The sequence below is a fragment of the Lipotes vexillifer genome, unplaced genomic scaffold (genome assembly GCF_000442215.2).
Source record: "Lipotes vexillifer unplaced genomic scaffold, Lipotes_vexillifer_v1.1 scaffold94, whole genome shotgun sequence".
Classification (NCBI taxonomy): Eukaryota; Metazoa; Chordata; class Mammalia; order Artiodactyla; family Lipotidae; genus Lipotes; species Lipotes vexillifer.
The window spans coordinates 1,804,887-1,819,013 of NW_006793838.1; positions in this window are offsets into that span (position 1 = coordinate 1,804,887).

A 14,127-nucleotide genomic window follows, 5' to 3' on the forward strand; every position below is an offset into this window, starting at 1 on the left:
CAGGATACCTTTGTTCTTGAGAGTGAAGGAAAAAAAAATTAAATGGGTCTTGGAAATTAACAACTGGGAGCAACCAGACCAAAGGAAGAGAAGCTTTGGTTCTCTCAAGGAGCCCACTCCAGACAGAATCCTATTGCTCAAGAGGAATAAACAGAAGGCTCTATCTGGGGCCTCCATCAAACTGATATTTTCAGTATATATCTGCCATTTGTTGAGTGCCCACTGCATACTGGGTACTGGCTGAGCTGTTTACATGTGACCTCATTTAACCATCACAACAATGAGAGGCGTGGACTGTGGACCATGGACTATGATCAGCCCCATTTTCCAGATGGGGACACTAAGGCTCAGAGAGATAAAGGAGCCTGTCCAGGTCATGGAGCTATCATGCTTCACAGGCCTGCCTCAAAGTCTGTCCACACTCCTACAAAGCAGGCTGCTGTGCATCGCTGGTGTATATGTTCAGCTGAGTCACTGGGGCCCCAGAGGAGCTCACCTAGAAGTCACAAGGGGTCTCAGAGCATCCTCCGCCCAAATGTCACCTGGGAGTAAGAATAATGACAAGTTTCCTCCTTACTCTGACCTCAGACAACAATCCTTTCTCTTTTCCCTGGCACTGAGATTCCCCCGTAGAACCATTTGCGTACAGCCAAGCAAAATGGTGCACCCCAGGAGAGCAAAGAAAGATCTGATGCCAGAGAGCCCAGCCCCTCACAGTCCCCTGATTTTTACCACAGCAGGGTCTGAACATGAAAGAACCAACAGAAGGGGAGTTCGAAACTGGTTAGATTCTCTCAGATGTCTACGTGCCAAGGCGGAAGAAATCAACAAGCAATAAACCTGCAGGTGATCCATCATCACCCATCTCACTGAACCCTTCGTAAATCTCAGGGTCTGTGGATGTAACCAGGACACAGGGCAGTGAGCTGGCCCCTCGTTACCCCACTTCCATTTTCCTTCCGTGGTGAGAGTGCCAGGAGGGAGACAGCACAGAAGTTGCAATGGCCAGGAATCCCGCAGGACTGGGTTTGAACACTGCCTGTGAGACGGTAAGCTTATCATCTCTCCTACCCAAGCCTCACCTTTCTCATCTGTACAGTGGGGTTAATTATAGCTCCTGTCTGCTCAGATACAAGGAGCTAACGCCTGGAGGGCACTTATTTATCCCAGTGCCTAGTGAACAGTAAGACCTCAGCAAAGGTTAGCTGTTATTAATATCTTTACACAGACTGCAAGTAAAGAGCTCTGCAAAGCTATAGATAAATTAGGAGGGGAGACATAAAAAGCCTCGGGGTGGCACACGTACTTCTACATTTCCAGTTCAATATTAGACTGTTGTAAGGAGCACAGAGCAGACTTGGCCCAAATCCTGACTCTGTCCCTCTGGATCTTGAGCAAGTTACTTAACCTCTCTGAGCCACACAGAGTTTAGGGTCTAGTGTGAGAGAAACGTAGACAAATAATTATGCAAATAAACATATAAGCAGAAAGTGAGATTTGTGCTACCATGGGAAAGGGAAGGAAAGCAGCATGACTGTGAGAGCATAAAAAAACAAAGCAACCTGCGGTGGACTGCCTGCTGGGATGAGGGGCAGCAGTTGGGGGAGACTTCCCTGAGGAAGATGAGGCAAATAGGAGACAGTCAGGTAAAGAGGACTGAGGGAGCATTTCAAGCAGAGGAACAGTACGTGCAAAGGCCCTGTGGTGGGATGGAAGATGGTCTGGATGCGAGTCCCAAGCTGAAATTGGAGAGGCAGGCAGCAGGCAGACCCTACCAACTTCAGGAATAAATGTCTTAGAGGGCAGAGATTTCTATCTCTTGATTTAGCCCAGATGCCTAGAGCAATGCCAGGCACATAGATAGTGCTCAAAAAATATTTGCTGAACTTATAAAATGCGAGCTCATATAGCTTATTTTTAGCAAGTCAGCCACTTACGGGTAGATGCACCTTGCATCAAGCCCTGACCCATGGTGGGCAAGGCCAGAAGGAGGTCCAGGGTTCTAGACTTTCAACAGTCATGGGAGGCCACTGCCCAGGATCTTTAATCCTGTCTGGGCCAGAGGCACAGAAAACACAGGTGTGCCATGACAGGCCTTGGAAAGTAAGAGGCTTTCCTTGTGAGGTAATTTTCAGGGAAATTCTATGCCTAACAGCCCACATAAGACAGATGTTTATTTCCCAGCTGTTCATTATATTTCAATGAATAGGCCCATTTTGTGGTAAAATGTCCCCAAAACATCTAATTCAGGTTCTTTGCCTCTGGAACACACAGAGCATTTCCCTTCTGTCTTTGACCCAGTTAGGAGTGTGGGGTTTGGGAATGACTTAGAGGAGGACTTCAGACCTTAAACTGGGGTCCAGTGAAGGTGCAGACATGGTGTCTGTGTCTAATATTATATCACTCAGAGTTGAACAAATGGAGTTTTCGTTCTCAGAATCTCAGAAGACTAGGCTGCTCCCTCCTGGCAACCTGAACACCTCCTAACTTAGGAACCTGAGGTCAAAGGGCCTCTGCAGTCCATTGTCTAGGAACTGACCTCCATCACATATTCACTTCCCATGGCCACCATGTTGCCCCATATGACCTCACCACCAGCCTCAACTGATTAGATGGAGGCTGAGACCTGACCCAGAGGGAACAAATCCATTGGATGACAGGCAAGCAATCAGATTCACTCACACAGAATGAGCGGGAAGAGGCCATAGTCTGAGTCAAAGGCAGATGAACTGAAAAGCCATACAGCAAAGGGTGGTGGCAGCCACTTTGGCCGTGTACAGCCATGTACCAGACACAGAAGAGAGTGAGCAGTGAGCAAAGCCAGATCACCACCAGCTACAGAGAAAAAGGGGGGTGGATATGTCCTGAGAGAAGCTGATGGCAGTCTGCACAGGCCAGAGAGAGAAAGGGGCACAGAGAGGGTAAGTCACAGACCTAACGTCACACAGCTGTGCCTGAGCCAGGATTTGAGCCCAAGCCTAACTCCAGGCTACTGAGTTCTTACAACCACACACACTGCTCTCTGCAGGAGGGTGGCAGGATAAAACTGCTTTGGGGGGAAGATTATTTGGGGAATGGGGAGGGGTCTGCAGAGTGAAAGGAGAAGCTGCTGAAAGCAGAGACCTGCCAAGAGGCTTGTGCTGTACTTGCAGCATCATCTTCTTTGTTGCTCATGGTGGTGTGTTTTCTTTGGGGTTTAGCCTTGACTCGAGTGCAAATATATGCCAGCAAATATGCCAAAGGCTCACTTCACTTACCCAGTGACCCCCCCACCATTAGAGGTCTGCAGGAGTTGTTATTAATCTATATTACAGATGATAGAGCCACTTCCTGGTGGAGCCAGGGTATGCACCCAGGTCTGTTTGCTGCCCAAGACCACACAGCTGCCTGATGTGTGACTTTTCTACCAGGCTGAGCCCAGCAGTGAGGCCAGAAAGGCCACAGGGATAGAGAGGAGGGGCCCAAAGGACGTTTCAGGAGATGAAATGTCAGCTTACCCAGGGGACCATTTGGGGAGACAACCAGGGATGCCCAACAGGCTAAAGAGGTAGAACCTTCCACAATTCTTAGACAGATGAGGACAAAGAAGGGAAGTAACATTTCCAGTGATGGCTTCTGAGTCTAAGCATTTCCTGGATTTTTCTATAACTGCTACCACTTTCCATCCTTCCGTCCACATCCCATTTTGGATTTTCTGAGTGTTTCAAGGCCACTGCACCCTCTCTGATGCTTTGCTAACAGAAAACAGCAACCAGACCATTGTCCCTTCTACCTGACAAATGTCTCCACTTGGGTATCAGTTACTTAACTTCTCATGTCCCCTTGATGCAAGTCATCAGTTGGAATTGTTACTTTTGTGGCAAAATTTGTCTTCCTTCATTCGCCATTAATGTCTTATAAGGGTGAGTACAACCCTGGCATCTCCACATGGGTCTTGCCCAGGGTAAGAACTCGTGTTCAAAACTCTTTACAATTCATCAGAAAAAACCAATGTGATTGTTAAAGGGTCTTTTACTTGTTTGGGCAATAAAGATTCTTCAAGCTAAATGTTTTTACTCCTCACATTTCCACTCAAAAAAAAAAAAAGAAAGAAAAAAACTGGAGGAAAGATGTTTTATTTTGCAGATGACAGAACTTCCCTTGTTTAAAAGCAATTTAGCATATAGTACTGGTCAGAGTGTTCCTCATTAAATAGTCCAGAAACATTTAACGGAAATGGTCCAAACTAGCTGAGTTAAATGGATAAAGACATGTCACCCTGTAAATGTGAACAATGAATAACAGGCTGCTGAGTTCAAGACAGTCCCACCAGGGTTACTGAGATGATACTGCAGAAATTGAAGGATGAGTGCAGGGCGGGTCGCGGATATTATTTCTCCACTTGACTGTCTCCATGTCAGGAAATCCAGAATTGAAGGAAATGGAGATTCGCTGCTGCAGGAAGGATTCGAGATGGTTGAAACTGACTGCTTGTTCTGAATTCTTTCATCTATCCAACGAATTCCGATTGCCTACTAAGTAGTAGACACTATGATGGTCCAAGGGACACCCTGAAATGAGAAACGTGACTCCCACCCTCAGGGAGCCTACGGTCATTGGAGACATGTAGCAAGGAGAAAGGACTGGATGTTATGAGCGTGCGTAACATGGAGCCACGGGAGCCAGGGGAGGAGCAGTCAGGATGAAGTACTCCCACCAAACACCACGTCCCGTCAATTTTCACTCCTAAATATTTCCCAAGTGAGTCCACTTCTTGACAGCTCCCCAATGTCACTCTAGTTGAAGCCACCAAGTCACTCTACCTGGACTATTGTAACAGCTTCCTAAATAGTTTTCTGGAATCCACTCTGGTTCCCCCACATACACCTCCACATAGCTATCAGAGTAACCCAGAAGGGTCTTCAAAGTGCACATCCGATCATCCACCCACGGATAAAGCCCACCAGAAGAAACAGGAGAGGAGGGGGAAAGAGGAGGAGGAGAGGGGAGGAGGTGGGGTGCCCTCCCCAGAGCTAGCCCTGCATTGCTGGGACCTTCCTAGCATGTGATTCTGGGCAAGTGTCTTCAGCTTGACTTTCCTCACGTACAAACTAAGGCTAATCATAGCACAGGTTGAGCTAAACAAAATCGCTGATATTCAGCTCTTTCTGACCTACAGCAACGACAATTCCATGTGGTTCAACCCATCATGGAGCTACTGTGAGATGAAATGAGATTAGCACAGCGCCTGACACACAGGAAGGCTCCATGAACAGTAGCTGTCATTCACCTCCTGATTTCTCCCACTGCTCAGTCCTACCTTCTTGCTTTGCAAAAACTCGCCTGGCCATTTGTGCAGCCAGGCTGCCAGGTCCATGGGCATCTGGGTCAGGGGAGCCCAATGGCCTCCTTCTCCCCTTGTTACAGCCCATCAGTGGAGTGATGTTTATTTCTGGCCAGTTCCGCAGAGCTGACATCTGCCTAGCACAGAAGAAAATTGTTTCTGCCACATCCTCCAATAAGAATGATTTTCTTCATGCTCCGTTTGTCTACAACCGTCTTTCCGATCACTCTCACTGTTAGCACATGGTCTACATGCTTGAAATTCAGCCAGAGGAACTGGCTGAAATTTATGATCCACTGACTACTGAAGCTCTGAGCCATCAGGTTTGAATATAAATGTTGGAATGAGGTCATCAGAAGCAACAGGTAGCAAGACAGCCAATCTGCAGATTTGCCATGGTGCAAATCCATACTTTAGTCTGCTACCAATTAATAACATTGATCGGATAACCTATGTTAATTAACAGAGCACAGAAATTCTCCCAGCCTTTTATTTGAGATTATAATTTTTGATGGAGTTTCAAATGCCTCAGTGTCACTATTAACGTCAGCATTTTCCCAATAACGCTCTGCTCAAACAGAACAATTCATTAGTGCTAAAACCAATTTACTGGAATGGGCAGAAAATCGTCTCGGTTTTCTCTATTAATGTATTACAAGATGAAATATTTCATGAGCCACTGGTTGACATGCTTGACACTTCCTCTCATACTGCTTAGCTCACTCAAGGTGGAAAGTCTCCATTCAGCAAATGAGATGCCAGGGACAAGCTTAAAAAAAAAGAGTCCAGGCCCTTAAAAATGGTTTACTGCCCTTCAAAATAGAGACAGCCCCCATCTATATTTTCTAATGAACTTATCTCTTGCAAGATAATCCTTAAGATAAATGAAATCACCAAAGCAAAATGCTTAAGATGGTGCCTGACCCAGAGTCATTGCTAAACAAATATTAGCTATTAATTGGGGGAGGCATGAAGATTAGAGGGGTTAAGATTACAGATTGCAAGTCACATGATGAAGTCAAGGCCCATCTCTGCCATTTCTTAGTTTGGGTGACCTGAGACTTAACAGCAAACCTCTCTAAGCATGAGTTTGGTTTTTTCCCAACTCTGAAATGGGCATTATTCTATTCTATTACTTTATTAGTTTTCTGAGGCTGCTGTTAACAGGTTATCACAGACTTGGTGGCTTACAAGAATAGAAATTTACTCTTGAACAGTTCTGGAGGCCAGAGGTCCCTCTGAAAGCTCTAGGGGAGAATCCTTCCTAGCCTCTTCCAGCTTCTGGGGGGTCCTGGTGTTTCTTGGCTTGTGGCCACAACACTCCAATCTCTGCCTCTGTCTGTGTATCTCCTCTTTTTATAAGGACACCAGTCATTGGATTTAAGCCCCACTCTAAATCCAGGGTGATTTCATCTCTAAATCATTAACTAATTATATCTGCAAATACCCTATTTTAAATAAGGTCATATTCCAAGGTTCCAGGTAGATTTGAATGGCAGGCAAGGGGACACTATTCAACCCACTGCAGAAGGTAATGATAGGACCTGTTTTGTAGAATGGCTAGGGGGATTAAATGAGAAAATTGCACTTAAGGTGCTTGGCCAGGAGCTGGCATACAGTAGGGCTCAGTAAAAGGAGTTAGACATAGAAACAACTACTCTAATTTACACTTCCCAAGACTGCTTGGTTCTAAAAAGCTGCACATTCTCCTGGAAGCACAGCTGTCCTCACTTTCCTTGGTTATTTGGTTTTTCTCTCCCCACTTTCATGCCCAGTTTGGGTTATTACCACCACATCAACAGTTTGCCGATTCATCGCCTCTGAATGCCCTGCAATTCTCCCCACAGACACCAGAGGGGGCTTTTCTACACGCAGATAAGATCAAGCGCCCATGGGCCCTTCCCTGTGGTAATGTCCATCCCTTCTTGGCTTCCCAGAGCCCTCAGGACAGGGTCCATGTTCTCTTGGCCTCATGGTCTGACCCTGCCTCCCTCTCCAGCTCCAGCTCCAGCTCCACCTCCAGTCTCCTTCTTGAATGTGTCCCCACTAAGTCATGCTCTACTTTCCAGTCTCAGATAAGGCATCGCCTCCTCCAGGAAGCCTTCCTGGTTTGAGCCTCCAGGTCTGAGTTTAGTGTCGTATTGTGTATTGCCTGCCTACCTCTAGCAAAACATTTCTCTCCACAGATGGAGAGAACAAACGTATGGACACCAAGCGGGGAAAGTGTGTGTGTGTGTGTGGGGGGGGGGTGATGAATTGGGAGATTGAGATTGACATATATACACTAATATGTATAAAATGGATAACTAAAAAGAACCTGCTGTATAAAAACATAAACAAAACAAAAAAAAACATTTCTCTCTCTCTCTGTAGTGTAATTGCTTGATTGCATGCCTATCTCCTTGGCCATAGGAAGAGTTTCTTAAGGTCAGAGCCAGGCTCATAGAAAATCCAATGAATGAAAGAATCAACAAATGAATTCTCACAGCTCTACCCATAAGAATCTAATAAATATGAGATTGAAATTGTGCATGTCATTTAATTAGGGACCCACTACCTGATTTTCTTTCGGCTCAGGGCAAAGCCAGAATAGTCCAAACAACATTATTTTAGGCCAGAACGATGGCCTAAGTCAAGGCACCATGATCCTGGAAACAAGACTTTAATTTTCACATTCAATTTGTTCTTGAAAAGCTACATCCATATGTGCATACATGCATATATAAGGAGCAAAGAGAAGCTTGCTGCTTGGGAGAAGTAGGACAAAGTGAGTTGGGAAAATGTGGTTCTAACCAGCTTTGTGACCTTTGAAAAATCACTTAACCTCTCTGGGCCTCAGTAGCCTCAACTATTAAACAGGTGGGTTAGTCTAGAAGAGTAACTCATAAACATCTCATTCTGTTCCTTTAAAATTCAAATAACTGCCCTTGAATTCATCCCAACCACCCACCACGAACAACTAAATTTTTTAAAACATACGCTCAGCTTCCTTGAAAGAAGATCCATTTGTCATGTGATCCCTGGCCAGGTAGAGCATGGCCTCCAGCCAATCCTGCTGCTAAATCATAATCTCCAGAATTTCACAAGGATAAAATATTGACTGTTACCCAGAGCCACGGAGAGTTCCAATTTGGCCTCAGCCAAAAAACTCCTGGAAAAATTGAACATTGCACATTCTCTAAACTCCCATGCAAGTCGGAAAAAACCCTAGAGACCCTGGTTCCTTTAGATTAAGGCTAAAATAGATCAGTTGAAATTTTTTTCAACTAAACACAAGGTAATCTTTTTCTCTGAAGCTTTATCTGTGTTCTCCAGTATTCCGATACTCGGTAAGAATTGTTTCTAAAGCATTGGTCTACATTGAAGGGCAGGTGCCCTCTAAGGAACTTGAATGGGAGTATCTGATGGGGAGGGGATTTTGTGCCTGAAATCAAAGCTCAGGCCAAAGAACCAAAGGTCCCAGAATTACAAGGGTTGTGGGAAGCCCAAACACAATGGCAGTGTGAATAAGTCACTGCATCTGCCAAGTGCTATACAGTTTTCAAGCGGTCTTATTATACATTATATTCCGCTGATATAGTCAAACATATCTAACATGACATTCACTCTAGGAGGATAAATCATTCTGAATTTTTTATCATCTCCCCATATTATTGAACCAATTTAAATACTATCAAATGGTGGTAATGGCCAAACTAATATCGTTAGCTCTGGCATTTATCCTGAGCTACATAATACTATTCCCAGCTGCCAGCTTGACATCGCCACTTGCATACTTACTCAGTACAAAATCTAAACCAAACTCTTGATTTCAATCTCATTCCCCACCCCAAAGGCATCCTCTTCCCATCTTTATCATCTCAATAAATGGCACCACTCTCCACCCAGTTACCCAGACCAAAAACCTCAGAGACATTCTTTTGTGTGTTTCCTCATCCCTCATGTCCAATTCATCAACGAGTCTCACTGGTTCTACCTCCAAGATACATATCCTGGGTCTGTCCATTCTCTCCATCCTCCTGATCCAAACCTCTATCATCTCCCACTAGAACTGCTGCAGGAGCCTCCCAGCTCAACTATTTCCCCTTTTCCTCCCCCACCATCCATTTTCTACCCTGGTACCAAAATAATCTTTTAAAAATATGAACCATGTCATGTCACGTCATTTCCCTGCTTAAACGCCTTCAGCAAGGGATTCCCCACTACATGTAAAATCAAGTCCAAATTCTGCACCATGACTTCCAAAACAATGTGGGTCTGGTCCCTCAACTACCTCTCCAAGATCCTGCCAGCTCCTTCTCCTCCTGACCCTCAAGGGTCTTAGCTGCACCAGTCAAGCCCTGGCCCACCCTGCTTGCTGCTGCCCAGCCCTCCCCAAGGCTGGCTTCTTCCCAACCTGCAAGTTGAGCCCAATGTTATCTTCTCAAAGAGCCTCCCCTGGTCACCTACCCAAAGCAGAATCACTACATGTCCCCAATGCTCTTTATCACATCATTATGTTCCCTTCACAATATTGAGTATCATTGGAAGTTGGCATACTTATTCATTTATTACTTCCTTACCATCTTCCCATCCACACTCCTACTAAAACACTAGCTCCTAAACAGCCCCTCTTGTTATTCTGATCACCCCTCATTCACCCCATTGTTGAGGGAGGGACCCCCATCCTCAATGGTACGAGATGGCAGAACAAAGGATACCTAGCCTTGGACAGGTGAGATTCACACATATACTCACAGCTGGGGGAGGAGGACACCTGTGTAGTAACAGGGGGGGGTGGGGCACCCCTGGTTCCCATAGGAGGATATGATGGGCTTGTTGGAATAATTTCATGGGCTTGGCAGGGAACTGAAGACCCTCAGGTTGAGGATGGGGTGGAGTACAGCTGGTCTGGCTGGTGGGGGAACTAGTAGGGTGAGGGGCCTCCCCTGCTGGGTTGGGGGGCACATCTGACAAGAGCAGGGGAAACCAAGGGGGCCTGTGAGACCCAAAGATGTCAAGGCAGCACTTGAAATTTTAGGCCTTACCATATACTTGTCCACTGGTTTATGTGCAGCACCTGGAACATTGCATTTACTCTATAAATACTTGATCAATGAAGAAATGAATCCCAAGCGATAGGCCCTCCCTCTTTCCCACCTTTGGTTTGACTACCTGGACACTTCACAACTCAGAAAGTGGCTGGATGGGGAGTGAGTGTGACTCTGGTTCCCTGTGTTGCCTCTCCTGTGAGCAGGCCTTCCTTCTGTTCCCTCACCTAACCAGCTCTGTTTCTTTAGGCTTCCCTGTGGATTGGAAGTATAATACCCATAAAGGAACAGATCAATGCAATGTTTTATTTAAACTACAAATGTACAAATGTTATGGCTGAAGAATGAGTCTTCTATCCAGCACCTGTTCAACATTTCCATTTATTTTTCATCTGAACCATTTCTCTCCCTGTATCTTTACAACATGGAGACATGGTCAGACTCTTTCTTTCTGAATATTCACCCATTAGCACTAGAAGGAGAAATGTACATGGGAATATAATGTTCAACAGCCAATGAACAATGCCGTGTCTTCATTAGTGCTTCTAATGTATATTTCAGTGGTTCTTCTAATATTTATTTTTAATATGAAAGAGGGGCATGCTCATTAGAAAAGACTTGAAAAACACAGATCATAAGAAAGAACAGAATAATTGCTCACAGCCCTATCATTCGAACACAGCAATTGGGGGATAGTTTCTTCTGATTGTTTTTCTAGGCATAATCAATCACCTTTAACAGAGCTAGATTTATACAACGTTGTGTCTTATTTTTAATTAATATCAGAGTACCACTATTTTGGTGTTAGACTCTAAAGCAATTATACTCCAATAAAGATGTTTAAAAGAACTTTTAAGGTCTGCATAAGATTGCATCAACTGGATGGACCTGAAGTCTCACTTGGGTTGTTTGCAATATTAAAACAGCACTGAGCACATTTTTATTCTTAAAGCTTTTATAATACTTCGGACGATTTTCTTCTGAGAAATTCTCAGACTCTCTGGACTAATGTTAAAGATATCTTTAAGGCGTTTGATCTATATTATCAAGTTGTTTCCCAATAGAGATGTGGTAAATTACCTTAAAACAACAAAACAAAACAAAACAAAACAAAAACGAGTTTGCTTTTAAGCAGAGTGACATTGACTTTGGCTCTCTCTCTTCTGTTCCTAAGTATTTTCTGACATAATTCAAAAGACACTTTCAGCGCCTTACCTCCCCTTTCTTTCCTATGAAATTCTCACCCATGAATTTCCATTTGTCACCACAGAATTCTAAGTCAATGCATTTTCCTGCTATAGTGTGTAGAAGTTCACAATCTGGTCCTGCAATGGAGGCAACAGTTCAGGCTGCAGCTCTGGATACCAGGCTTAACCAATCAGAATGCCTGTCCCTCACAGTCTTCTAGACATGTGACAACAGCCTTTCCTGCCAGCAACAGGGGCAGGTACATATCAACGGCAGAAAACTCAACATGGAAGAAAAGACTCTTGAGACTGACTTGGCCTGAGATGAGTTCAAAGAGTTTAAGCCATCCAAAAGAACTATTTTCTTCTGGTATTTCAAATATAGCCCTGTCTTGTATGCAAAAAAAAAAAAAGATGAGTTCTGAGGATTCCTTTATCTTTTCAAAAGAAGCCTGAAAGCAAAGAGCTTAGAGAAGAGAAGCCCAGGCTTTGTGTGAGTCTAAATCACTCAGCTATGCAAAGTGATGGGAATTTCTGGACCTGGGTCTTCTCTGGCCCTGGACCCATCCACCAAAACCAGTGCCTACACCTTGAAACCAAGGCTACCAAATGAACAAATGGCTTCTTTGTCCCTGTCATTGTTGAAGAAAAGCGACATGTGCCAGCCTCAGTCACAAGCCACTGTTTGAGTGTTCCTAGGCGGGAATTAGAGCACCGAGCCCCCTCTCCCAACACAAAGGAGGGAGGGAAGCATCAGGGTCCCCTTACGCTGCACTCCCCCTGGTATTGCCCCATCCCCGCCACAACTGAATCTATAAAGGAGCGTTTTTAGTTTCTCTACTTAGATATAAGCCTTTAAAAGCTTCCCTGTGAGGGGCACTCTAGAGCCATGTGCCGAAAGTCTTCAAAAAGCTAAGGTATGTACCCAGATTGAGGCACCAGGGTTGGTCATTGCAATTCTACTCCCAGTTGAAAGTAACAGAAACAACCAGAAATGGAGAGCTGGCTGAATAAGTTATGTACATTCGTTCATACAGTGGAATGCCATGTGATCTCGAAAAATTAAGTGACAGAAAACATTTAGTGACATGGAAAAAAAAAGGTAGCCCTGGGTATTGTCTGGGGAGGTGGGTCACCATGAAAAGGAGCCTGAGGGGTCAGATTTCTGATCTAAGTGCAGGCGTGGGTTTTGTCAGCCTACTCTGGCCGAAAAGAGCTGCACATCTGAAGGCAGTTAGTGTTGGCAGGGGTGGAGAAAGGCCAGCCTTTAGCGGTCTCAGGCAGCAGGGAGCACCTCTCGTGCCCCAGGTGAGAGCCACGGACTCCTGCCCTCGCTGGATCCTGCCAGCCCCACACAGACCGGGAGGAGGGACCCGCTCCTTGAGCCCCACCCCTTCTTGGGGACTCCACTGCCCAGCTTTGGGTGCTGCTTGTTCCAGATGTCCTGATCTGGAATTTCTTTAATTGGAATCACCATAAAGTTACTTTAACAGAATATTGCTATTTTGGAAAATGTTTTAAAGCCCATGGTACACTGTATCTGCCTTGCTGAGTCCCCAGGTAATTGCTATGCTATAAAGACCTACTGCTTGGGAGTTGTCGAACGGTGTTTATCTAATAGTCCTCACTAATTGCGCAGCCACTAGTCACACATGGCTAGTTAATTTAATAAAGATTAAATTAAATATTAAATTAAATTAAATATTATTTTTTTAAAAAAAGCAGGTAACAAAGCAATTATATAATTGCTTTGGCCATAGAAAAAGTCTGGATATTTCAATATGGCAGGGTGTGGGAAGTTACTTTAACAGAATATTGCTATTTTGGAAAATGTTTTAAAGCCCATGGTACACTGTATCTGCCTTGCTGAGTCCCCAGGTAATTGCTATGCTATAAAGACCTACTGCTTGGGAGTTGTCGAACGGTGTTTATCTAATAGTCCTCACTAATTGCGCAGCCACTAGTCACACATGGCTAGTTAATTTAATAAAGATTAAATTAAATATTAAATTAAATTAAATATTATTTTTTTAAAAAAAGCAGGTAACAAAGCAATTATATAATTGCTTTGGCCATAGAAAAAGTCTGGATATTTCAATATGGCAGCTTGAGGACATATGTTTACCTTCTCTTACTCCCCAAATCCCATGGAAACAAGAAGCCTAGGATGGTGCTAAGAACTGGAAAGAGTGGGGTGCTTTTGCTCGATCCTCTCTGTGTCCCAACTGTGAAGTTTACCTGAACACTACAACTGGAATGGCATTTGATAAAGAAATTGACCCCTCTTCCTAAGGGAGATCCAGTGTTCTCATCCCTCAGGATAGCCCTGCTCATGTGGGCATTGGGGAGAGGTTGACCAGCCTGCCTGCCTGCTCCACTCCTGCACATCATAAAGCAAAGCCTATCAGATATTTACACATACACACAAACCCACACACCACAATCAGTCCTTCAATGCATAGGGGAGGTCTAATGGGGAAACAGACTCACACTCAGCAGAGGAAACCCACACCAGTATCTGTCAAGAGATATCCCCTTCTCTTGAGACCAGTTGCATTATTTGTTCTACAATAAATACCCTTAACTG